This window comes from Tursiops truncatus, chromosome 10, assembly GCF_011762595.2.
Source record: "Tursiops truncatus isolate mTurTru1 chromosome 10, mTurTru1.mat.Y, whole genome shotgun sequence".
In the NCBI taxonomy this organism is placed as follows: domain Eukaryota; kingdom Metazoa; phylum Chordata; class Mammalia; order Artiodactyla; family Delphinidae; genus Tursiops; species Tursiops truncatus.
Window position 1 is genome coordinate 58,594,189 of NC_047043.1, and position 27,247 is coordinate 58,621,435.

The 27,247-nt window shown below is 44.8% G+C and overlaps 2 long non-coding RNA genes across 2 annotated transcripts; one reads left to right on the plus strand and one right to left on the minus strand.

Moving 5' to 3' along the window:
- The first annotated feature begins 45 nt into the window (after positions 1-45).
- Positions 46-10,291, plus strand: LOC141279762 (uncharacterized). Its single transcript, XR_012334572.1, has 3 exons — positions 46-229; positions 1,840-1,933; positions 2,415-10,291. It is a non-coding gene; the product is annotated as an uncharacterized lncRNA (long non-coding RNA).
- Positions 10,292-16,912: 6,621 nt separating this feature from the next.
- On the minus strand, positions 16,913-26,934 carry LOC141279763 (uncharacterized). Its single transcript, XR_012334573.1, has 4 exons — positions 23,435-26,934; positions 23,162-23,336; positions 17,691-19,457; positions 16,913-17,180 (listed from the first exon to the last, which is right to left on the minus strand). It is a non-coding gene; the product is annotated as an uncharacterized lncRNA (long non-coding RNA).
- Between the last annotated feature and the right edge of the window lie 313 nt (positions 26,935-27,247).

Consider the following 27,247-nt stretch of genomic DNA (forward strand, 5'->3'; position numbering starts at 1 on the left):
GCGCGAGGACAAGGGGCGGGGCGCGGGGGGGCGGTGGAAAGTAGTCCCCGCTCTGCGGAGCAGCCCGCCGCCGTCTGCCCGCCCGGGGCAGGGGCGGGGCGCACGCGTCCTCTCCGGACGCTGTCCCGGGTAGAGGCCGGCGGCTGCCCCGCCGTGCGGAACGGGAGAGCGGCCTGCTAAGGCGCCGTGGTCCGAGTCAGGGAGGCCGGGGGCCCCCCCGCGAGCCGGGGTAGGCTGGGGAGAGGACGAACGCTGGTACTCTCCACTGTCCCGAGCCCGACGTCCCGCCTCGCGCGTGCCCCGGGCCGTGAGAGCGGACGCGGGGCTGGCCGCGCGCTGCCCGCTGCTCGCGGGAGGCGGCATCGGGACCCAGGCCCTCTGGGGCCGAGCGGGCCAGGAGGCACAGGTCCCGGGAGGGCGGAAGTTTGGGACCGGGGCCGCGCCGGCGGCGCGGGGAATGAGGTCGGGGCCCGCCCGCTCCGGGCGCTGCTGGGCGCCGCCGCCGCCCGGCTCCCGGTCAGGGGACCCCGGCGCGTTCGTGCTTCCGCCGTAGTTGCGGTCTGGGCCCCAGGCTGTCTGCAGGACTTGGCTCGCAGGCGAGCCAAGAGCCCCAGAGTCCCCCCACGGTCCGGATCGTGGATCTCGCATTCCTACCGGCTGTTCACCCCGAATCTGGAAATGAAGTACCCGGCCGAGCCGCCGGTTCTCCCCACTCCCGAAAGCTGTGAACTCGCGTTAGGATAGGCGCCTAGCCCGCAATTCAACAAGTCCTGATGAGTCCCTACTGTGAACAAATGACTGGTAGAAATGGACTAGCTCTAGAGCCCTGCCAACTAGGTTAATTCTTACAGATTCCATTTTCATCTGGTTCCACTTTGTTACTAAGTATCAATAGATTTTTGTGGTGGTGGCGAGGATTTTTCTTTGGAGGAGGTACATTTATAGGGTATCACTTATTTAAGAAATCCAAGTATGTTGTTTATGGAAAGAGCTATCGATTAGGCAGCTTCTAATTCTTAAAAACGCATTTTCTATTCTTCAAAAACATTTTCGAATTCGTCTTAATAGGTTGAAGTTGGTTCTTCATTTACCTTGGAAATGTCTCCATTGTAATCCAGCAGGATTGGCATTTGTCAAAGCTGAAAAAATTATGATCGATTCACTTTCTCTAGTCTGTTGTTGTATGCTTATTTTTCCTCCAAAACAATGGAGAGAGTACAAAAAGCAACAAAGTTATCTTGAGGCTTTTATCTCTGTAATTAATGCATGCAAACAATAGGTCTTTATACATAGGTACTGGCAGGAAACCGTCTTACTCATTCACTCATGGAGTAGGTTATGTAGTTTTACGCATAGCTATGCTTCAGGGGCAACATGTGCTTTAAATAATTCAATTTTTCCCCCTATCTTAAAGATATTTTATTATATACCGTGGTAATGTTAACTGCTGTCTATCACCATAGCATACGTGGGGCCCTGCAGTGGGAAAAGTCCACAGACTAAGATGATGTTCAGTGAGATCCATTGTCTACAATGACTTTCTCATTTGTGTCTTTGCTAGTAGTTCTGTAGAATTAAGAGTAGAGGATGGTTGCAGTTAACCATCTGGTCATAATTTGAACAGATCGAAAGGAAAAAGATACTTCATCAAAGCAGTGTTTCTAATATAAACTTAAAAGTGTAAATGGCATTTTTTCAGGTACTGATCCCCAATTTTAATGTTTATGTACACAGTTAAAGAATATGCAGTTGATTTGATTAAAGTCATATATTTAAAATAAGATGACTAATAAATATCAGAGTAATTTTTTAACAGACGTTTCCTTTTTCTGTGTTCAGGTTTGGTTTGGTTTTGCTGAATAAGGCACACTATTAAAACTGGTTAAGAAATATCTGCACCATTAGAACATCTAAAGGATAAAAACTCTTCTAGGTTTGTATTTCTCTATTTAGATGCCAAAATAATTGAAGCATTTTTCTATAATTTAGATATCTTAATCTAAATTTATAATTAATATTTAAAATCTCTAGTTAATACTTTAAGCAAACACATGTTAGTAAAGGAAATGTAAAATTTGCAGCAAGCTATTTTTCCCATCACATCTAAGTGTACTGAAGAATTACTGGGTGACTAGCACTAAGACGAATTAGTTGAATTTAACAAATTGCTCAGAATTTTTATTTGCTTATCCCCAAGATAGAAATTGTTCCAATTGCCTCACCAAAAATGAGATGAATAACTTCTCTGAAATGAAGACAAATATTAACATTAAACCAACAAGAAATACAAGCATCAAAATACCTGATGAGTTAGTGAAATAAGTGATTTTGTAAAAATGATTTTTAAAAATTGACCTTGGGCAATATATTTCATAAAAAACACTTGATTATCTTTTTACACCTTTTCCTTCTAGAGCTAGCCACTTGGGTTTGACGTGAATTAATCCATTTTGTGAAACTGCAGAGGACAAATGGTTCTAAATTTCAGGCTGTGTTCCTGGAAACCAAAAGTGTCTCCAGCTGGTTTAACAGAGGAAGTATTACCTGTCATGATTTCAGACCATTGGCACATCCAGCAGTGGTTCCATGGAGCCTGAAGGTACAGCGTCCCTTCACTAAAACACATACTTTTGAATCACCTTAGGCAAAGAAAGAAATGCCCAGATTGTTTTTGCACTTCCGACAGAAACATTAATCAAGGCAGCATTGCAAAGAAGGCCCGTTCCTTTTTGGGACAGTTAACTCTATCAAATCCACTAATTAAACATTTATTGAACACTAAGACAATGAGCTTCCTTTAGAGAGAAATGGATGCCTGGCTCCTTTTGATGAGGATCCTTAAATGAATGTGTAATTGGAATTGTTAAGAAGCCCTCCTTGAAAAGAAACAGAAACAGTAGAAAACAGTGAAACGAGGGTGTGGTCTCTTGTGGACAATCTGAATCTCCTTGGGAAGAATCCTCCCCCAGCAGAAAGGTAAGACTAAATAATATTCCATGCATTTATAAACAATAACTCCCGACTCTCTAAGAAGGCTCGGCTCGTTCAAAAAGATTTCTTTTCAACAACCTGCAAACACTGGACAAAAATCAGAATCAGCTTTTCATTTAGCAGTTCATCAAGTGGGCTGTTTATGGATTGGGGCTTTTGATTTGCAATCCATCATCTCAGGGTTCAGTGTTATCTTTTGATTTCTTTCCAGCTGAACAGACTAAGTAGTTGTAAATACCTCTTGTCAGACTACATGGTTGGCTATTCTTACACACAGAAGTCATCTAGGAACCCACTGGGCAAATTCGGCGGAGAGCCACTATGGAAAGCTTGCATCTGGTGTGCACTGCGGCACGAGGGGGGGCAGTGAAGGTGGTGGGAGGCGATGTCCATGGTGGTGGCGGCGGCAGCAGCAGTGGTAGTTATGTTCATGGCCGCTTCAGCTATGCCAGGAACACTTTTCATGCTTGGAGTTATGTGTTCTCCAGGCCTTCATTGGCTTGACACAAGAGTCTCTGCCATACTAAGGAAGTACATTTTAATGGCTACCATAGAAGGTGTAAGGAGAAGCAATGGAGACATCGTCCATCATATTCAAAGAGCACAAAGGTATATGTTTCTCAATGTTTCTAAGAACTAAGGCAAACACCGCTGCATTGCTAAGAAATCATGCTTTGGAGACATACCTCCCCCAAACATACACACACACATACACAAATACACACACACACACACACACACACACACACACACACACACCACCTATTAAAAATTTCAAAATGGTTGCAGATACTTCATTCACAAGAAGGTTAAAGGCGTTTCCCATCGAAAGAAGGATTAACTTACCGGAGGATTCTGGGACTGCAGATGTATACTGCGACAAAATCCTAAATTCATCGAAAAAAATCATTTCTAGACTCCAGCTGCTAAAAATAATAGAATTATAGTAAATCATGGATAAGATTAAAACAAGCCATTTTCACATTCCAAAGTGTTCAGGAAAAAAAATGATTCTTTTCTTTTACCTCCTTTCTTAAACAATGCAAATTTTAAAGTAGCTTTTTCTTTCCAGAGCACGCAGCGCCATGAAATCGATAATTTTTGATCTTTCGGTTAGTAGGCAACATGGTGAGCTATTGCAGGGACTGCAGGCAGCAGACATGTTCTTGTCAGCTAAAAATTTTCATATTGTTTTTGAATCCATTGAGATTTGTAGATGTGATACCACTGGTTTTTTGTTTTAGCTTGCACTAGGCTATAGGGACACAAACCCTCAGTTTATCGACATATCCAGGTCTATTGCTTTATATATATTAAAAACAGGGAGTCTTACTGGATCTTAAACAAAAAATTATGTAAAAGGAGTGGCTGGTGTGATTATAATCCCATCATGCAGGGTCCACGGTTCCCATTTAGTGAAATTTCGCAGAGGGCAACTTCTTAAGAACATCCCTGCTGTGCAGAGTGAAAAGCATGAACAAACCAAAGACAGAATTCATCTGTGTTTATATTTTACAAACAATGAAAAACCTACTCTTTGTATGCCTTTTTTCCCCCACCTTATTATTTCATGAAAACTGCAGCATTTTCCCCGCCCCCATCCAAACACTCACCACCCCAGCACTGCAGTATTCCGTCCCTCTGTTGCTTCTCCTTCGTCTTCTTTTTCGCTTTCACAAATTCTGCACGCGCCATCTTTGTGTGGGGTGATTCTTTGCTAATTTCAGTTACCCATTCTCTCACAAATCGGTTCAGAAATAGAAAATTATAGTGTGCTTTGGGGCTTAATTTGCCTAAATTTCTCCCAGCCTTCCCTTCTGACACAGAAACATGGAAACAACAGGGAGGGGGGGCAAAAAAAGAGATATTTCTATTATTGCCATAACCTGTTGTATACAGTGGTGATAAAAAATATTATTAACATAATAGCAACAGCTGCAGCCTAAATAGAAGCTATGAGATAATTAATGTGCTACAACAAATTAATTTGCTGCAGGTGCCTCTGCTGCGAACTGAGTAACCCATGCCATATAAAGTCTAAATAAAATGATGAGTCCCCCCACATGCTAAAAGAATACAGAGCAAAACGTCTTGTTCAGTAAATATTATGCGTGCCTATTGTAAAAAAAAAAAAAATCCTCCCCAGCCCCTTCCCCCGCTGTCCCCCACCAACCTATCTCAAATGGTTTAGTCATCAGTGGATAACAGTGGAGTTGGATCGGGTGTTTATGTGTATGAGTGTGTATGTACGCAGGTGGAGGGTATAGCTTTCTTAAACATATGGAAGTTTGATGCTGGGTCTTAGCTGGAAAACGTATGGAACAGCTATAGATTTCTTTTTAAAAATCAGCTCCATTGGTTTTAAAACAAAAATTAGTGTATTCATGTGTATAGCCAGAAGGAAAATAACAGTGTTGAGCTGTAGCCCATCTTTTAAAGATGATTAATCTTTTAAAAAATCACCTCTCACAAAAAAAGGAAATGTGTTTATAGTGTGGCACTCTTCATTGATGTGAAAGAGAGACTTTTTCTTTACTCTCACTTGCTGTCAAGTTGAGTGTTTATGGAGAATGATTGCTGGTTATATCACAAGTGTGTTCCAGAAATACACCGCATGAGACAGGGCAGCATGGACAGGGCCTGGGGAAGGTCACAGTGCCAGAAGCAAATGTCCATTTTCCATTTTGCACCACTCAGCAAAAAATAACTTTGAGCCTAGAAAAGTGGAGGAACATATAGATTGATTTTTTTAACTACTTGACCAAAAAAAAAAAAATTCTCTTAGCGTAGGGATATAGTCACTTCTGAGTTTTCTCCCAATAATGCTACCGAAGGAAATGACATTTCTGTTTTCATTGCAGCCTCAGTTTGTTGTTTGTTTAAAAGTCAAAAAATATAAATTTTACCATTGATCTAAATTTTCAAGGATATTGTTTATTCAAATTTACTTTATTGGATGATCTTAAATTTTAATTCTAAATCTTACAATAAATTAGATCTATAGTTTCTTAAACAATGCATAGATTTTTTAAAATAGCATTTTGCTTTAACTTTGCAGAAATTTTATTTCTAGGAGAGGATATAAAATTATTCAAACAGAACACTGTTCCGGCTGTATCCAGAAGGGACACTGCATTTGCACGGGTTTTCTTTTAAATATACTTTACTTCACATATTCTTTCAGGTGGACAGCAATGCTCTGAGTTACCACCATTCTCTAGACGAAATTACCGTGTATTTGTCACACCATTTCTCATGCAGTGACGGACATACATTTTACTCCATCTTTCTTTTGTTTATGCTAAAGCTTTTTCTTCATAATCCACTTTCAAATCTGCCCACATTTTGAATTTATGATTATAGAATCTGAATTAGGGGGGAAAGAAATAGAAACAAAGGCTGTATTGTTTTTCTCATAAAAAGAGGAGAAACAGCCAATTCTTTGATAAAAATGAGAAAAGTTGATAAGTATGGAATATATCCATCTCCTCTGGGATTTTCCAGTAATTTTGATGTTAGTCGACTGTGTCGTTCCACACAAATGGAACTCTGTGAAATCATATAGTTCTATAATTATGAAATCAATTAGAGAAAGAAAAAATGCTTTAATTTCTGTTGCTTTAAGGGATCATCCATTCAAAATATTACCCTTCCCCTATAAACTGTATTAGAATCTAAGCTATAAGAAATCAAGACTGTAAGTGTCTAACACACATATTCCTCTTTCCTGTGAATGTTCTCTTTTCATAGCATCATGATGCCAAATCTCTCAACCTTTCCTCGTAAGACTTAGTTTTCAGAACCCTTATTCTTACGTTATCAGAACAAGGGACACTGTGCAAGTTCTAAATAGTAGAAAATGATTGTTGTAAACCAGCTTGCTCTGGGGTGGTTTGTTACACGGGAAAAGCTAACTAACATAGCTAAGATGATAGAACTTTTGCCTTGTTTTTAATAATCACATCATACCACAGGTTTATCCTGAGCTTGTTGTCTTCTAAAACAAAAATGTCTAAAGATTTCAAATTATGCAGTCTGGTTAGTAAAAAAAATTTTGAGCATATGCTCTCTAGATGTCTATTTATTTAAATCATATACAGGTACTGCTGTCAATACATATATGAAATACCAATGAAGCTCGGCTTCTTTTTTTTAAGATAAAAAGTCAGTATAGGAGTTGCAGTATTTTATTTCCTCATCCCAATAGATCCTCCTGGGCACCTTTTGGGTTATATTCCCACTATTCAGGACCACTCTTCTAAAACTATGAAATCTTCCACAAAATCTGCCTTAAACCATTGTTCATCTATTCTGAATGTGTGCAATTTGTTTTTTAAAACTAAACTCAGCTTTATTTATCATAGTTGCTGATTGTTGCAGGACCCTTTTGGAAATTACACATTGATCTTTTCTATTAACTGAGTTCAAATAAACCCCTTTGGTAAAAAAAAAAAAAAAACACCATTTGTGTTTCTAGCAAATGTACCTAGAATATATACTGGTTTGTGGGGTCTCTTGCATCACCATCTTCTCTTGGTATTTAACTCTTTTGTGTATGTGGATATGTATCCCATTTCTTTCTTTAACTATGTTTTAAGAAGGGGGTGTTGGGGACTTCCCTGCTGGTCCAGTGGTAAAGAATCCGCCTTGCAATGCAGGGGACGCGGGTTCCATCCCTGGTCAGGGAACTAAGATTCCACGTGCCGCGGGGCAACTAAGCCCAAGCGCCACAACTACTGAGCTCACATGCCTCAATGAGAGAGCCCGTGTGCCGCAAACTACAGAGCCCACGTGCTCTGGAGCCTCTGCACCACAACTAGAGAAGAGAAAACCCGCATACCACAACTAGAGAGAAGCCCGCCCACCACAATGAAAGATCCCACGTGCCACAACCAAGACCTGACAGCCAAAAATAAATAAATAAAAGAAGGGGGTGTTGATGACATTTTCAACAAAGAGGATGAGGATGCCTTTTCAATGTCAAAAGATTCTGAGATACCTCACATGATAGTCGCTGTACTTTTAGTATCTGTTGATTAAGAATCTGCATGATGACAAAAAGCTACTATAAAATCAGTAAGTCTTTTAAACAAATTTATGTTTTATTAATCACTGTGGAATCTACATGAATGTGAATACTAATCACAAACATACGTGGAAGACTCATTTTTCAGTGCACAGACGATTCTTCATGCCCTTCTGGGGTATTTGGGCCCTTGCTTAACTTGGTAATGAGGAAGCCACTGCAGGAATGAAAACAAGAAACACAAATCCCACTCTGTGGTGCACTAGTTCAGTGACCTGGACAGACTCTTTAACCTCTCTGAGTCCTGGCATCCCCAGAAACAGCAGTGGTGGCAGGAGTCACAGTAATCCAAATGGTGACATCCATTTGCTCAGGTTATAAGCTAGATACACAGAGCTGGGATTTGAACTCTGTACTGTCCAGTGCAGTAGCCATTAGCTGTGGGTGGCTATTTAAAGTTAAATGAATTAAAGTTAAAATAAAATAAGGTTAAATTAAATTTTAATTCCTCAGTCTCATTAGCACATTTCAAGCACTCAGTAGCCACATTTGGCTACCATATTGCACAGCATGAATAAAGAGCCATCATCGGTTCCATTGAGCATTGCTGAACAAGACTGTCCAACTGCAAAGGCTGTACTTTTGCCACTGGATTTGAATCTTCCTTACTCATACATTCCTTTACTTTTCCATCCATTTAGCAAACATTTACTGAATACCTACTACATGCCAGGCACCATGTTGAACACTGGGGAGTTATCTCACTGTGTTGTTGTCAAGGGCAAATGTATAGACATAAAAGAACTTTTTAAACTATAAAGTTTTAGATGAAAGTGAGATACTTGTAGGTTGCAGTTGCTATAATAGTAGGACTCCGCTTCATTGAGGGCAGGGTCTATGTTACTCTTCTTGGAATCCTCTCCTCCCTCCCCCACCCCACCTCCAGCACGTACCCATCAGATGTGAATGCACAGCTTCCCATTATAGTGCCTATGTGTCAGTTTTTATCCATCCACTTTCTGAACCCTTTTCCTAAATTAGGGGAATTCATCAGGTAGCGTATGGGCCGTGGAGCTGGATCATGGGCATGATGCCTCAGCTCAGCCAATCAGATTCTCTGCTTGGGACTTTGAAACTAGAGCGCATGACGTGAAGAAGCAGTTTTACTTATTTCAGTGACTGCAGCAGTAACGTCCACTTTCTACGCAACTGTCACTTTACCGGATCTACGATGGTTAATCTTAAAAGCAACTTTATTTTGTCCACCCCAACCTGACACCCCCTTAAGCCTCCTTCATAGGGGTGGTCCCACCATTACCATTGGATGCCACATGAAATGAATGCCCGTGACTTTCCTGGTCTTTGTCAGCTAACCAAGTTTTCTGGTCACTACGTTGCAAAACACGGTCTCAATTTAACACTTCCATCTTCAGTCGAAGGTAAAAATTCTCCCCTCGTCCCAGCTAGGGCTGCGAGGAGGGTGGCTTGACTCCTGCCTCACACCGTCATGTCCTCCCCGCCACCCAGTTGCTGTTTTTGACCCTTCTGGGGTTGCGGCCATGAGGAAAGGTAAGAGGAACGTAGTATTTCTTAACAGACTAGTTACTGTTGTCAACTGGCTTTTGCTCTCTGGGCACGGCCAATGATTAAAGGTGGCCCCGTTGTGGACATTTTTGTGGGTTCTTGGGCAGCACTCTGCCACTCCCTTGGGTACGGAGTGACTCCACAACAGCCCCTCTGACGTTCTCTTCAAGGATCTGCCTCCAACCTCGATCTCTCATCCCTTTCACGTCCTCACTACGCTCAGTTCTGGGTCATCTGCTTTGACATTTCTGCCTGGTGACCTGCCCCATACCTTACTCTGACATTTAAAAATTGTCATATCTTTGTGGCTCACTTGAACCTTCTGGCCTGACTTCCTGCTCCCCTAGGGACAGCAGTGAGGGCGATGACAACAGTGACCTCATCAGATGCTTCTGTGGGTATTGTTTCCTCACCTCCTTGGGCTTCAGCTTTTATTTTGAGCCTGTTGCTTCTACCTTCCTGGTGATTCTGTGAATTACATTCCTTTTCTGCTTTAGCCAGCCAGTCATTTTCTATTCCTTAAGTTCAACACTTGCTCTGATAAGCATTTCCATTGTAATGTGTTTTTTTAAATAAATTCATTTATTTTTGGCTGTGTTGGGTCTTTGTTGCTGCGCGCGGGCTTTCTCTAGTTGCAGCAAGCGGGGGTGGGGGGGGGGCTACTCTTCGTTGTGGTGCGCACGCTTCTCATTACGGTGGCTTCTCTTGTTGCGGAGAACGGGCTCTAGGTGTGCGGGCTTCAGCAGTTGTGGCTCGCGGGCTCTAGAGCGCAGGCTCAGTAGTTGTGGCGCATGGGCTTAGCTGCTCCGCAGCATGTAGGATCTTCCCAGAGCACGGCTCGAACCCGTGTCCCCTGCATTGGCGGGTGGATTCTTAACCACTGCACCACCAGGGAAGCCCCGTAATGTATTTTTGACTGTTGTCTATCTATCTCCCTAGTTTGCATCTAGTCACTATATCTCCAGTATCCTTTCACATTGCAAAGCAACGCAGGCACCATGTACAACAGTCAAACAAATCCGAAATATGTAACATGGAATAAAAAAGTGCTACATAATTCCATGCCCCTCAGATTTCCACGTTCATCAGCATTTCTAAATTTATTTTGGAAGCAAATAATAGATTCACATATTTTAAATATATTTCACCCTATCCACAAGTTACCATCACCACAACCCTCACCTTAGCTCTCTTATTTCTTCCGTATCCCGCCACTTTCTCTGTGCATATGTAAACAAACATGACCTTGTGTTATTTTCCTTTTACCCTCCCCCCTTTTTACGCAAAAGATAGTATAATCTTCTTGCACTTTACTTCTGTCACTTAACAACGTATCTTGGAAATCTCACCACATCCACTACCCAGAGAACTGCCTCAATTGTTTTTAAAGCTGAAGAAAGACAAATACTGTATGATATCGCTTATATGTGGAATCTAAAAAAATACAACAAACTAGTGAATATAACAAAAAAGAAGCAGGCTCACAGATACAGAGAACAAACTAGTGGTTACCAGTGGGGAAAGGGAAGCAGGGAGGGACAACATAGGAGTAGGGGAGGAAGAGGTTCAACTATCATGTAAGAAATAAGTTACAAGGATATATTGTACAACATGGCGAATATAGCCAATATTTTATAATAACTATAAATGGAGTATAAGCTTTAAAAATTGTGAATCACTATATTGTACACCTGTAACTTATATAATATTGTACAGCAACTATACTTTTTTAAAAAGCTGCATTTTAACTCTCCCCTTCCCATCGATGGACGTTAGATTGTTTCCAAGAGTTTGTCATTACAAATAGCACTGCATAAATCATCTTACACGTGTGTCATTTACGACAGGTGCAAATCTTAACTGTAGGATAAATTCCTGGAAGTGGGACTGCTGAGTCAAAGGGTATATGTACCGGGAGGGCGGAATCAGTACTAGGTACTGTTAGATTCCCAGTAACTAGTTGGCACTCCCAATTGCCATAGATAGGTGTTGTAACAGTGTCTGTTCTCACCAGCAATGAGAGAGAGCCTGTGCCCTGGGAGCTTCACTGATGGAGAGTGTGGGGAAAGATGCTGCCCTGCCTGACCCACACCCGCTAGAAGGTCTTCTCTAGACCAGCTGCCACTCTGCCCCAGGGCTTCTTTCTGGCTCCAGGAAACAGGCTTGACCTGTGTGTGAGCCTGGGGGATGGACAAGGCAGAAACGCCTGAGAGTTCATTCTCCACAAGCAACCATCAACCAGTGGTGGTAAGGGAGTTGGTGGATAAATACCTCAGCTTCCCGTTCTTAGAGGGGATAACCCTGGAATGTGTTCTGCACTGTCCCCCACGGTTCTCCAACTGGGCTCCAGGCTTGGCTTCAGAACACGCCCTTCATAACACCTTTCCCTTTCCTCCTTACTTCCCTACCTGTGTTTCCTGCCCTCACCTCCCAAATAAACTACCTACACTGAAATATTCATCTCAGGGCCTGCTTCTGGGAGAACCCAATTGAACAGCCTGTCATCAAAATTTTGGAATTGTATGAATGATATTGCAATGTCATTTGGATTTGCATTTCTCTTGTGAGTGAAGTTGAGCACATATTCATTCATTTGAGCTATTTTTAGTTCTATTTCTGTGAACTGATAGTCAAATCTTTTGTCTATTAGTCTCTTCAATTTCTATAAAAATCACTCCATAAGAGGAAGATTAGCTCTTTGTCTGCAATATGAATATTTTTTCCAGTTTGTTGTCCTTTTTTTTCTGTTTTTCTGCTTTCTTTTCTCCTTCTCTTCCTTCTCTTTTTTTTTTTTTGCCATTCAGAAGTTTTACTTTTTATGCAGACAAATTAATCAATCTTCTCTTGTCTCTTCTGTATTTTGAGTCATAGTAAGAAATGCTTTCCTCCGTTCCAAGTTATAGAAGAATTCCATGTTTTCCAATAAATCTTAAAAAAACCTTTAGCTTGCATCTTTAACCCACTGGAATTTATCCTAGTGGATATTCATCAACTATTACCTTCATCATGCTTCTCCTGCACTGTGGTCTCTCCTAGAATCACAATCACCCTGAAACTGCCCTTGGATTACTTTGAGCGAGGTGTCCTATTTCACTGCCCCAACTTATTTCCTCTTGTAGATGATTATAGATCTCTTGGCTTTCCTCTTAAGTTGGCCTTTACCACCCTTAGTAGCGGAAGAGTTTCCTGCTGCAGCCTTTTTCTACCTGCAATAGCTCCCCTGTATCTTTTTCTTACTGAGCCCATAGGTTATCTCATCTGATAGTGTACATTTTCTTCCTTTCCCACAACTCTTCATTTTTTCCCTTTTGTTCTGTTCAAAATGGCAGAGCAACTTGTGTGCCATTTTCATACGCTATTGGACCGGATGTCTCCTCAAGATTGCGGTGTGTTTTTCCTTGCAGCCTCAAAAAGTAATGAAAAGGATTGAGAGTGCCACAAACAATTTTATAAATCTGTGGGGTCCTTTTGCAACTCGGGATGTTGCGGTGTACATTTTAAATTTATTTTTGTCTTGATAATTATTCACTCTTAGGGAGAAAGATACCAAAAATAGACAGACCGACAGACAGATAGATAGACAGACCTGATCTGTATTCATCTATAGAGTGTTAAATAAGTCACCCAAATCACACCTGCATATGAACTTGATTAAATTCTGTTGTTTTGGCCAAAGTGGACAAATTAGAAGGATTAAACCTTTTTTTTTGATTTGTTGCTGCCTTTCTGTTTGGCCATCCCTTAGGTGTGCTTCTAAAAATACTGCTCTTGCACTTTTGGTGCTTTTTTATGACATTCTAGGTCAATTCTGCCCCCTAAATGTGGGTGAATCATACTCAGTGATCTTTGACCTTCTTCTAGTTAAGTAACACCCATGGAGGGCTAGTCTCTTCTTGGAATGAAAGAAGCCCATCATGTTCTATTGGCCTGGTTAACTGTCCTACCATTGAATCAGAGGCTCTATTCAACGAGAGAAAAGGAAACCAGCTATCATTCCTTCCTCCCACGGGCCTTTTAAGCTCCTTTTGCCCACAGATGCCACAAAGAAAATGCATCACCTCTGTCTGTTTACTCATCTGCCTCTGTGTGTACCAGACTCTGCTTGTTCTACCTGAGAAGAGAATATTCCTGCCTGCTGCAACTAAAGTAACACAGGGTCCCCTTTCATGGATACCCTCCACGGCCTTTCTTCCTTTTTCCTGCACGAGACCACGGGAGGAAAATTGGGCGGTGGAGTGCCCATCTCTCTACCAGATTCATTCTTCCTGCCTGTTTGCAGTGTCGCCTCTGTGGAAACTTCCATCACAGACGTCTCCTCCAGGCATCCCCACCTTCCTCATCAGCATACTCCTCCCCTGAGTGTCACTAGCTGTGGGATTGTAAGACTCCATTATAATAAAGGTGACAATGACAGATCTCAAGGAAGTCGAGCTCCAAAGTGAGGGAGGGAGGCACATCAGAGAGAACGGGCCCTGGGAGCCTGATAATGAGAGGGAGAGGACTTCTTCTGCTTATGGGTGAAAAAGACAGGGAAGTCTCTGAAGACAAAGCACATAATAATGTGATCACAGAGCCCTCCTAATGGGGCCGATGTGATGTTCAGAACATATATTCTTTTCACTGCCTTACTCTTATGTTCCAGCGGAAAGGTCTTCAAATGAGTGTTTACTCAGTGTACCTCACTCGGTAACACCACACTCTGGGCAGGACTTTTATTACAGCAAAGTTACATGCAGGTATATGTTTAATTGACTTAATAACCCTGGGGCTCATAGATAATTTTTTCTAAACTCTTTGTCTCAGTTACAAGAATTTAAAAAAATGTTTTGTCAGACATAAATCCCTTAATAACGTTGTCAATTTATTTCTTAAAGATTTTCTAACACGCTTAGCTGGGTGCTCCGTTACCCTTTTCTTCTCCTAAAAGGCGGCTTTTTTTTGGGAACAGAAGTGTATAAACTGGGTCAGCCATCATGGCCAGCTTCCTGTGTAAGGAACGCCCTGTTTTCTCCAAGCTGGAATTTGGAGATGCAAGACCTCTTTAGGAAGTGACTTGAGGTCCTCTCGGTGTTCAGGAAAGAAACAGGCCATAACTCTGCCTCGTGTGCTGGAGGGGACTGCTGCTCTCACGGTAGCTGGGGATGCAAATGTTCACGTTTCTCTTGGACTGGACCCGGGCCGGACCTACTGGCATGGCTTGATTGAGTTGATATAGCCTTTCCCTTTCTTTCTGTTGATATAGCCTTTCCCTTTCTTCTGTTTCTCAGTCCCTGAGTCCGGCAGTCAGAAAGGCAATCGAAGTCATGACTCTCCCAAGTGCATGTAGATAACAGAGGATTTTCCAGAGCTATTTGTTCCCAGAGGGCTTTCTGGATGGTTCCTGAAATTAGGAACGAGAGGGATGGTCCACCAGCCCTAAATATTTTTTGCTTAGGACTAAGGTTTTTCCAAATCCTTAGTGGGAATAAAGAATGCTAATGGGTATGGGGGTTTCTTTTTGGAGTGATGAAAACTTTCTAAAATTGATTGTGGTGATTGTTGCCCAATTTTATCAATATACTAAAAATGACTGAATTGTACACTTTAAATAGGGAAATTGAATGGTATGTGAATTGTACTTCAACAAAGCTGTTATAAAACTGTATTCATATATTTGATTGTTAATAATTAATCCTATTCTTAGAGGATCCCATCCTTAATGAATCTAATGATATGCATCTCTCAAGACCAATAGGAATCACCTGGGACTAAGGGCAGGTGTCAAAATAGATGAGCAGAGTTGGTGCAAAATTTGTTCCTGTGACAGACTCAGAAGCTCACATAGTTCTTACAAAACACTGTTATGCAATTCATTCATTTCAAAATAGGGAATCTGAGTTTTGTATTACTTACTTACGTAGCCTAAGATTAATTTTTAAAATGTTAGGGTAAATAAAAGCTCAGAAATACACATAGTCTTCTGGTCACCACTTGCCCGTCACCTGCTACTTCCTGATTCACTGGCAGGAGGGATCACACACAAACATTCCCAGTGGAATTCTGGGGTCGTGTACCTCAGCATTTTCTCAGGGCAGCTGCAGGTAGGGTCAGGATGTTGGGAAGTCATTGAATCCAGGGCTTTAGAATGCCTGGGACCCCTCCCCTCACTTTAGTGTTGACCTCCAAGAGCTAGCACCTGTGTTTCTTTTTTAGAAGCTGGTCCTCCGTCTATAGGGACCGTATGCACAGAGAGCCAGCAGTGCCTAGGAAGAGATGTGCCCACCCACACGGGGCGTGGCCCTCAATCAATGACTGATGGGTGCACACGGAGAGCATTGAAATGCCAGGTGGAGACGACTCTGAGGCATCACTCACACTCTAGAGCCCCTTACGGCAGCGGTCCCCAACCTTTCTGGCACCAGAGACCGGTTTCCTGGAAGACAATTTCTCTACGGAAGACGGGGGGAAGGGATGGTTCAGGCGGTCATGTGAGTGATGGGGAGCAATGGGGAGCGGCTGATGAAGCTTCACCTGCTCGCCCACCACTCACCTCCTGCTGTGCAGCCCGGTTCCTAACAGACTGGTCCGCGGCCTGGGGGTTGGGGATCCCTGCCTTATGGGATCAGGCAAGGCCCCTTCGAGGGTCTCTGCGGGGGAACGCACCTTTGCTTAGTTTCCTCCCCTTCCCTGCTTCCCTACAGGTCTCCCCTGGGAGCACTTCCTCTAGAAATCCCCTGCACAGGGATCCTCACAGCAGAGGCTACTTTCAGGGGCCTGACCTAAGACCAGAGTCCACATACCACGGCTAATCCGTGTGCTGGTGGTTAGCGTGCCTAGGCACACTGTGGGTACAACTGGTCTCCGAGTCTTAACTGTGTGAATCCAGCCTTTCCCTCTGGAAAATTGGAGTGCGTGGGCAGGCAAGGGGTCAGGTGGGACTTGACAGAAGCAAGATGTAGAGAGAGAAACACAGGGGTCCTGGAGCAGGGCCAGCTTTGTGGGAATGCGATCTGTGCGGTCACATAGGGCTCTGCACTTAGAAGGACCCTTGGTTTAATGCTCTTACATCGTCAACTTGAAATTCGTAATACTTTTTGTAAAAGGGTCCTGCACTTTCATTTTGTGCTGGGCCTTGCACATTATGTAGTTGGACCTAGTCCATGTGTCTAACCATATCTGAAGCTACATACTCCTGGATGTTTTCGGTTTCACAACCCAGCAAATGTCCTTTGGGCTTCTGTCATTTGCAGCATATAGAGCTATGAGCACAGTGGGTTCCCAACTGCAAATGTCAGAAACTCATTCTAGCCGGTTTCAGCAGAAAAGGAATTTGTTCAAGCATTATCAGGTAACTCAGAGAATCTGAGAGGTCCAGAGGAACAAACCTGAACGCCCAGCGGCAAAAAACAGTGGCCAGATTCTATCACAAATAGAATACATCCCTGGACGCAAATATCACGTTCACGTACCCGAGTCTGGGGCTGGGATGCTCCTTGGAACCTTTGTCACAGGGAACTGGATACTCTGCCGCTTCGCTCGGCTGAATGGGTTCCACGCACCACCAAACTCTTCATGGCGTTAGCTTCCCAATCGACGCCTCCTGTGGGTATCAGGTTGGTGAAGGCTAGCTCGTGCCTGCACCTGAGAAGCAATAGCAGCTGGGCAAGAGGCATTCTAAATAGCTTCTCTCTTGCATTGGGTGGGGGCGGGAGGGGGGCAGTCATGAACCAGGGCATTTCCCCAAACACAGTAAAGGCATTGAAAAACGTTGGGAGGCATCCACGGGTACCCACTACCCACAACTTACATACATTCGAATTCTGCTGCTGACTGTGCGCATAGGAAGTACTTCATAAACGTGGAATGAATCCCACACACTTTCTACTGCTCTCAGTGATTCAGGGGTCTCCCAGTATGCTCCCCCCAACCAACCCTTAGGACATCCTACACCTTGTTGCCCTTTCGGGGCTGCCCCAGGCCCACTTTTCGACCCCATGTCCCTGGTACTGTACTATTTTCCACCCATCTGGAATCCCAACCAGGACAATACGGGTACGTTTCTGCAAAGCAAAACAGAAACAAGCCCTTAGGTTATAAGGTGTTTGTTTACCTGGAGGCAGGTGGAAAGTGCTTGATAGATGTTGTTGGCTGCCACAAAGCAAGTCCCACACACTTACTGCAGCTGGCAGGTAATGAACCTATTTCTATGCAAAAAAGGATCTCTTTGTTGCTAAACATGTTTATGCCGCTTCCACCCTGTTCAGAAGGAGTATTTTTCGGAATCAGGTGTTAACAAAATAATGAACCAAATAAAATGTACAGTTAGCAATTATCAGTTTCCTTTGATGAATCCGCCCTCGAGTTTGTTATTGCCAAGGTGATGTAAAAATTAAACAGAAGAACAAAAGAGTGCCTTTGGGAGGGGCATGAAATCATTTAAAAACAACTGTTTCATCCATTTTGTACCGCTGTACTGAATACATTTATTTCAAAGGAGAGGCTGGAGTAGAGAGTGGAAATGGGCGGAGGGCCCGCCATGGACACCAAGCTCCTCGAGGCGGGGCTTTTCGGCTGTTTTGCAGGAGGCTCTGGGTAGCCTGTGGGGAGAACACCTTGGTGTCAGAGGGATGAGGTCGGGCAGACATCAGCGGGGCCAGAATCGCGTCTAACTGCTGTGTGCTCGGGGCTGTGCAGGATTTGGAACCCGGAAAGAGCAAAGAGCTGTGTCTTGTCTCTCTCTGCCCTGGGTGAGCTCATCGGCTCAGTTTTTCTGAAGCTTCACTGCTGGTTGGGGTGGGGTTGGCATGAACCAGGGCTCCTCTAAGACGCTCTTCCCTCCCCACACCCCGGTTAGAAGGATTGTCAACCTTCATTCTGCCAGAGAGGTCAGGCATTGCCAGAGCCTTCGGTGTCCTTCAAGTGGGGGGGGTGGCTCTGAACTCTGCTTCCCTGGGAATCAGCGAGGAGGCTATGGTAGGTGCTCAGAAGACATTTGCTGAACAACTGCTTGTTCACTTTAAACATTCATCTGGGCTGTTTCCACTACAGCATTCTTCCTCTTTCTGTGCTGCCCATCAGTCACTATGGCTTCTTGGAATTCTGACAGAAAGCATTAAAACATAAAATGAAGTCATAAATCATTCTCCTGAATGCCAGGAATACACATCCACCCTGCGTGGACTGCCCCGCAGTTAGGGTCCGCTCCTGCATCCCCAATCCTCAAGCCCGGCTCCTCTGCGTTGCCCAGGATGGGATAAGAACACAGGTCAAATTCCATGTTTCCACTGTGAAGGAAGCAGCCACCTCCTTAGAGGCAGTTTCTGAATAACCTATGCTGTATGTTTTCACTGACTTTAAATCCAAAGCCAAATCGATGTAGGAGAGCCATAAGGATGAGACAGGAAGCTTGAGAGATTCACTTTTTAAGGGATCAGCCACGTCTGTGAAATCTCATCTCGGCTCCCAAGTGCCGGTCTTCACGCCTAATACAGTGCTTCTCGCGACCTCCCCTGTGGCATCCTGTGGGCTCTGGTCTCATCTCCTATCATCTGTAGGAGATGACGAGGCTTTCTTCACATTGAAGGGGAGACACAGGACACACACTTCTCAGCTGCCATCTCTGGGATGCAGAGCACACTTCCTCCTGTCCCTGGTGGAACCACGGCAGTGGGTTTAAATCCACAATCAAACTCATTTCTGGGCATGTGGGAGGTCACTTTCTGAACTGAGGTTCCCTGCCTGCGGCCTCCGAGATCAGAGTGACCAAGTAGAGCTTCCTCTTTTTCTCCCCAAATTTGGCCAAGACAAGATCTTCCAGTAGGCCAAGCTGCAACTCACCACCAAGATACTTCTGCATTTTTTCTGTCCAACGGGATGCCTAAATCCACAAAGGGGGCAAAAGCAACTTTTCAGAAGAGATGCCAAATCAGCTGCTGATTACCCGTGCTAGAAGTATACACAAAAGAATAAAACACCATGCTGTAGATCGCCCTCCCCGTTCTGCTCTTGGAAGAGCTTTGGCTTCCTGGACCTAAGAAACATCATGGCCTGGCAGGGTAGGGCATACCCATGATTACAAATCCCGGCTCTGCCACTCTCTGTCTATGTGACCTTGGGCAAGCAACTTGACCTCTGCGACTCAAGTTGGTCATCTGTAAAATGAGGGTAACGATTGTACTGCGTCACAGGGGTGTTGTGAAGATTAAATGAGACAGGGCATAGCCTGGTACCTGGAACATTCGGTAGGAGCTTAGCGAACATCAATCATTACCCCGTTACTCAGATGTGGGCAGAGGAGAGAGACATAAGCTTCCTGGGAACCTGGAATCCTGAAAGGGGTGCAGGAGCATGAACAGCGTATTGGGGCAACTGCTATTGCCCTTTCAAGTGGCAGCTGGGAGCCTTCAACTCTGACCAGCCTCCCCCGCATGGACGGCTGCCTCTGCCTGGATGACCTTTAAAATGGGCAAAGCCATGGGCCCAGAGGCTTTTGCTCTCCCTGTGACTGATTTGTCTAATTATCATTCTCCCTGGGATTTGACTGACCAGAGGTGAGCTCAAAAGAAAAGGAGGGGTCAAATATCAATAGAACCTTCTGCCCAGCACAGAGGAATTGGAGTTTTCTGGAAGCTAGGGCAAGCCTTCCAAAGATTTTCAGCAGGAGGGTGGCAGGATCAGAATTACGTTTCTGGAAAACCACAAGGGAAGACATTGTACACCCACAGGTGTCTGTAGAGGGCCATAGAGTCAGGCAGGAGGCAGTGGGTGAGGGAGACCTGCAGTGCACTCCCCAGTTGCTCAAGGAAGAGGTGACCCACCTAGACCAAACAGGGCAACAGAAATGGAGAGGGAGAACGAGGAGAGAAGGCGTATGAGTGAGTCGAGAGGTAGAATCAGCTGTGCTTTGTGAATGACTGGGTGCAGGAGCGGGACTGTGGGGAGAGCAGCTCTCACGGTTCTGGCTGGAACGTGACGCTGCCCAAGGCAGGATGAAGAGCAGGTTTGGGGGAAGATGAGCTTTGGGACATGCTGAGTTTGGGATGCTTGTGGGAGGCCCCAGTGGCAGCTCCTCCCTGAAGATGCGGGCTCAGAGTGGGTACGGTCTGCACTGGGGTGGTTAGTTCCAGCTGTGGATGAGCTGCCCAGGGAGAGAAAACTTAGATGAGCACAGTGATGGCTTTGATGTCAACTCAGCTGAGTTACAAATCAGCGTGGCCTCAGCATGGCAGGGCACCGCCCACCCCGAGGTCCTTGGGTGTGTGGGGGTGTCCAGGCTGTACCTCCTGAGACCACTGCTTCTGGAGAACTTGGAGGAGAAGCAATGTGGAGATTCTGTGCAGGGCTGGAAGCGGGGGAGCCGAGCAGTCTCACAGGAGTGTCAGCCCTCCTCTGGTTCCCCGGCCTTGCACACAGTGCCCCACTCCCTCTCCATGCCCTGCACAGAGCCACAGTCAAGTGGGAGGGAAGCCCGCCCCTGAGACAATTCTCTGCCTGCCCTGAATCCCTGGGGATGCCTGCCAGGGAGCACTGGGCCTCTGGGGAGCTTTGCTTTCTCGCCTCTGAGGCTCTGCAGAGCCTTGGCTGTCGGCGGGAGACAGGAGGGCAGCATTCCCTGAGGCTTGGCACTACTGGGGGGGGGGGGCAGCACGCTGGTTCTGCTCTAGCAGAGGCTTCACAGGTGAACACTGCGGGTGCGGTCCACAGCCGCCGAGGAAACAGAGAAACACTCCAAGCTGTGCCTTGTACAACCAACTAAAGCAAAGATGGACAAAGCGACTCGGTCTCCTTGAGAGCCTGCTTGAGGCACAAGATTGATGATGGGGTCCTCTGCAGTCAGGGACGTCACTTATTCACTCATTGTAGGTCTTGTGGAAATGCCACATCAAAATGGCCTGAATCACTAGCACATCCATAGGCTCACATACTCATGAATCACCTACACTCTCGGCGTCAAGAGGAACTTCATCATCCGTCCATCCACCCCAGAGACTGCCACTGTGCCACACCCTCAAATGCATGTAGAGAACACAGTGGTGAATCAGACACGAACCTAAGAAATGCACAGCCTGGAAGGAAGAGAGGGATAAATAAACAGCCCCCATTATCTCCACCATGATAGTCTTCCTGTTATGATTGGTAGACTTCAGAACAATGGTAGGGACACAGAAGTGGGCGTGATCAGTTCCACTTAGGTTGGAATGGGTGGCTGGTCAGGGAGGACATAGCTTCTGAGATCAGTCTTGCAAAAAGCAAGAGGGATGTTTAGCAATATGCTATTCTGTACATCTCCAAAGTTCCTGAAGTTCTAGTAGTTAATCTTTGCTACCTTGAACTAAAGACCAAACTTGAGGTCTCTGGGGGTATGCAATGGACTGAAGAGCAATTGATTCTTTTTAAGGTCCTGCTTAGATATTAGAAAATTACTTAAATTTAACTTTTCCAAATATTTTGAAATATGAATAAGTGGATAAAATTTCACTGAATAAGAGAATGAGTCTTTTCTAAGAGCCCTGGTTATTGTCAAAAGAAAGAAAAAGGACGGCAAAAGGGAGGTTCTTCTGTTACAAATGGGCCTTTATAACTTTTAGGGAGGAGGAAGCCAAAATATGGAAATTTCTATCACTCATTTTTATTGTGTTTCATAATCACCTGATTCTGTTAAAAGAAGGTTTTTTTTTTAAACTCTCACATGATTTAAACTATCCTTTTAAAGTAAGTAGAGAGACAAGAATTCCAAGATGTCAGAAGAATGGAGGCTGTACTTACTGAAGATGCGCATTAGAATCACGTGGGCCCCGCTCAGTACTTTGTTCCAGCATGCCCCATCCCTGCTCTGACGAACTGCACATCCCCAACTCCAAACACATGACCTGGGAGGGGGTGTGACAGTTACAAGACTCTGACCCCTTGCTGGGGGATCATGTGACCCAAGCAAGACCAATCAGGGTCCATCTCTGAGACTTTTTGGTTGGAGTTGGAGAAGGGCCCTGTCCCAGGGGTTATGGATCAGAAAGGAGTTGAAGTTGAAGAAGAAGGTGGCCTTATTCTCTACCACTCAGAGAAAGCCTGTCTGCTGTGGGAGAGAATGAACCAAGCAGATATAAGCAAAGCAAAGGGAGAGACAGAGAGCTCTGGTTTCATTTCTCATCCCTAAAAAGATACATAAAAATGAGCTTTGAATGGCTCAAAAGGATTAGGAAAAATAGGTCAACTAAGAGAATCCAAATGTAAGTGGTTCATTGGGAACACTCAGTGTGGTAGAGATAGAAACATGAGACATGTTTTTCCTCCCCATTGCTGTGCTCTGTGATATCTGCTTCTCTTGATCTTTAATTTATCTTGGCACAGCCCACAACTTTCTGGCCACTTTCAGTGATTAAATACAGCCAGGTCCTAATAAAAACACCAATCTTCTATCCAGTGCTGTGATTTCTCCTCTGCCATTGCTGCCTAGACTTGTGGCTCAAAGGACTAGTAGGAAGAGAAAACATGGTCTTCCTTTCCCTTATTTCCCATCGCTCATGTTTCTAGCTGGTCTACACTGGGCAGTAGGGGAGGGATGGGAAGAAGGGGTCAACTTACACAACTCTCATGTGGTAAGGGGGCCTTGATTTCTCTCTGGTTCAGTACAGCCTGCCAGGTGATGCAGGTTCCAATGGCTCCGAATATGCTTTGCCTAGATGAGTGACCAGTGGACCTTTTGTCTCATCTGGTAGGCTGAGAGGAAATGGAGCTGCCAAGCCATATGAAGCTCCCACTGGAGATTTAAAGGAAGATGAATGGTACTTAAGTAACAAGAAGACCGTGAAATCAAACCATTAAAAAACAATTTCAAGACGAGTCAACTTCCCTCACCTTCTTTTCACTGTGATAAAGCCCCCCAAAGTCATCGGATGGTTCTTTTGATCTTGCTTAAGTTGACTGTGTTGACTGTCTCACCATTTTCCACCGGGGCACAGAGGTACTCCTTGCTTTGGGGGAAATGCTGCTTCTGGGAGAAGATGGGGAAAGGGGAGACTCCCACTTCCTTCCCCCACTTTCTCCAGTTATTTTCCAGTCTTGAGGACAAAGCTGGGATTTCTGAGGCTGAACTCACCAAGGTTGCCTGCAAGCATACCTAAAAGAGAGAGTCTCACTAGGTTTACTTTTCTCTGATTTTTAAAAACTTCTTTCATCCAACGTGAGCACTCTGTCACTCTCTACCCTAGAAACTTGAGTTCCAAATTGAGGTCCAGAAGGGATTCGTGTGGGTTTTTGGCCCATGGAGCAAGATGCCTTTAAATCTAGTGGTGATGGTGGTGTGAGTGTCACCTAGGATGACATACATTTCTTCTTCTGTCCCCAAAACCCAACTTCCCAACTTTCCATTTTTTAGTTTTTAATTTAAAAGTTAATTATACAAATGATAAAGAAATGCATTCTCCTTGTGAAACATCAAAGCAAAACACTTTGGATAAGATTACAGACCCCTTTGACAAACAGTGCCACCCTCCCACTAAAGAAGTAATAGCTATTGCAGGAAGACGTGTACCCCCTAGTTCTTTTTCTACTCATCAACATGCATGCTATGTATTTATGTCCCCATAGAAAATATAAAGAATGTGTGTTTAAATTTATTAAAGGCATTCTGTTTTGCACACTCTTCTACAACTTGTTTTTCCATTTGACCTGGTCCTTCAGGTTGGAAGGACTGAACTCAGAGCTCTCTCTCTGGTAACACAGCCTGGAGGGCATGAGGGAGGCTGAAACCCAGCCCATCTCTGCTAGCTTAACCCAAAGAGAAGGCTGTCCTTTTCTGACTATTCTAATTCATTCAAAGATATGGTGTGTGATGTGGTGGCCCTGGATGGACCCTCCATGCTCTATTTAATTGCTTCGTAGTATTCCCTTAGCGTGGATACACTGCTTTCGTTGGATCCATCCCCGTGGTTGGACATCTAAGTTTTTTCTAGTTTCTCATGATCGTAGGAAACGCTGCCATGAAGTTTTATGTCTATTTCTGTGCACATGTGCAAATATTTCCCTAGAGAAGTAGTGAGATTTCTGAGTCACGGGGATGCACATTTTAAATTCTACTAGACAATGTTAAATTGTCCTCTGAAGGGCCCCACCAGTGCAGTCTCACCAGCAGTGTACAAGAGTGACCATTTCCATCCTCCTCACCAACACTGGATACTGCCAGACTTGGATCTTCCTTCCGATTGCCGTCCCCTTCTTAGCGTGCGTCTGGTCGACCCTACCGCTCTGGGGTTGTTCCCAACCCACTGTCTTATTTTGTTCCTGGTTTCTTCATCAACTTCATCTCAGTCTTGGCTCTCTGGCCACCTGAGTTTCCTTCTCCTTTGTCCTGACAAGGAGCGTCTGCTCTCACGCTGGCCTGAATTCCAAGTGGCAAGTGAGCAGGAGAACAGCTCTGCCTCCATCTAGCTGTGTGACCATAGATGAGGCCTCAGTTTCCCCATCAGTAGCATAAAGGAACTGGGTTCCAGGAACTCCAGGATCCTAGCTCTCACTTTAACCAGGCGCTCTTGCCCGCATCAGAGCTAACCACCGTTTGGTCCGGATGGAATGCTTTACTGCAAATGCCCACAGTCAGACATGAGGCATCTGAAGAAGTGACGGGTAGGTATGGACTTTATTGCTCCAATAAATTATGTCACCATTCATTACTGTGTTTTCATGGGTGAGGATGGGTGACGAAGGAAGGACCTTTCGGTCTGCCCAAGCTCTCCACCATGTAGTGAGCCTTTCTCAATTAATTCGGGCTTACTCACACCTCTTCACCCACTTCCTTCTTGCTTTTCAGACCAGATCTTCCCCATTTATTCTGAAAATATTTATTGAGCAGCTGCAACATCCCCTTCTCCACGACCACTTTTGCAAGGGATGAGAGTAGAAGATGCAGGGGGTGGAAAAGGGCTTTTCTGAGCTGCCTGCTCTCATGGCTTAGTTCACTGCTGTCTAATAGAACTGTCTGAGATGATGGAAATGTTCTCCAAAATCCGTGCTGTCCAGTATGGACAAACTGAAGTGCCTTGGACCACTTGTTATAGAAGGTGTGGTTGGGATCCCTGTGCCAGTGCATAATGAATGTAAGGAAGCAATACAGTCCTGGGGGGCTCGCAGCAGACACTCCAGAACTCAGTCCTCTCCACTCTCTTTAAAGCTTCAGTCTCTTAATCAGTAAAAAACTGAATCGAGGATGAAAGGACATAGCGTGTTTAGGCCTTGACCCAGGGCCTGGCCCACTGTAGATGGCCAACTGGGGTATTCCCTTCCCCTCTGCTCTGCTGTCTGGGTTCTCAGGACTCCTACATGCTTCAGACAAGTAAAAGTTTCCACCATGAGGAGGCGGGACTCAGGGAGCAGAGCCTATGCTTCAGGTTGGAAGGACTGAACTCAGAGCTTCTGGGAGGGGCAGGCTGAAGAGGCCACCTCCCCCTTCAAAGGCTTCCAGAGCCTCAGACTCTGATTCACCCAGGTGAGTTGCATAACTTTATGGACGCCACAAATCATATCACTCCCACCGTGGGGATTTCCAAGGGTGGGAATTTGCCTCTCCCACTACAGCCTACCTGGACAGGTGTTGGAACATAATAGGTATTCAGTGAATAACGGTGGGTGGGTTGATCACCCAAAGTCATGTAGTTTGAATGGCAGCCAGGAGCTATGAGTTTTAGATACCAGCCCCCACCCTGCCCCCAGCTCTGTTCCAGGAAAACGCAAGGACTTTGGGGTCGCAAGTTAGGGCTGGACCCTCAGCTTTGCTGTTGCCTGGCTCTGTGATCTTCGCAAGTGCTGACTCTGTTTGTTGTCTTTATTTCCCTGGTGCCCTCCAATTCTGGGACCTGAATATGTATGGCCTGCTTTTGCTGGGCAGGTCCTGAGGCTGGCATAGGCGTTAAGGACACACTTCTCCTCAGGCTGGGGTTTGTTCTCCCAAACCCCCGCCTCCTCTCCACACAGCGGAGCTTGCAGCTGGCTTCCTGTGGCTCCAACAACAGGCGGGCGGCGTTCTCCTTCCCTTCCCTGACCTCACCCAGCAAGCACTCCAGAGGCGGTCAAAACAAACAGGACTTGCGCGACCCGGCCAGGAAATCCAGAACAAAGGAGGGCTTCTTTTATCAGCTGTTTCCTTTTGTCAGAAGATAAATCGTGAGAGCAATAACCTTAAAAAAAAAAAAAAAAAAAACTGGAACAGAAAGAGAAATAAAATCAGTTAAATACTACTTTGATAAATTTGAGTAATTCATTTATTTTTCATTCAATGAGTATGTGATTATTATGTGTCAGGTACATGGAGCTGTGGCTGTTTCATGGTGTACAAGACATGCAGTTTGACCTAGAAGAGTTCAGGGTTTAGTGGAGATTAGAAATAAGAACCCGACAGGACTACTGTACAGTAGGACTAGGGGTCACTGACTTGGTCATTACTGTGTCCCTACTGTCTGGAATTCAGTGGGCATGTAATAGGTGCTTAATAATGATCTGTTGAGTGAATGAGGACAGATGCTTGGGAAGCCCATAGGAGGGGTGCCTAATCCAGAATCCGAAGCTTCTTGGAAGAAATGACAGAGAGACCAGAAGACTTGAAGAAAAGGCAGGAGTTAGCAAGGCAGAAGTGGTGAGGGGAGGTAGGGAAAGATGGGGGTGGGCAGGGGTTGGGTT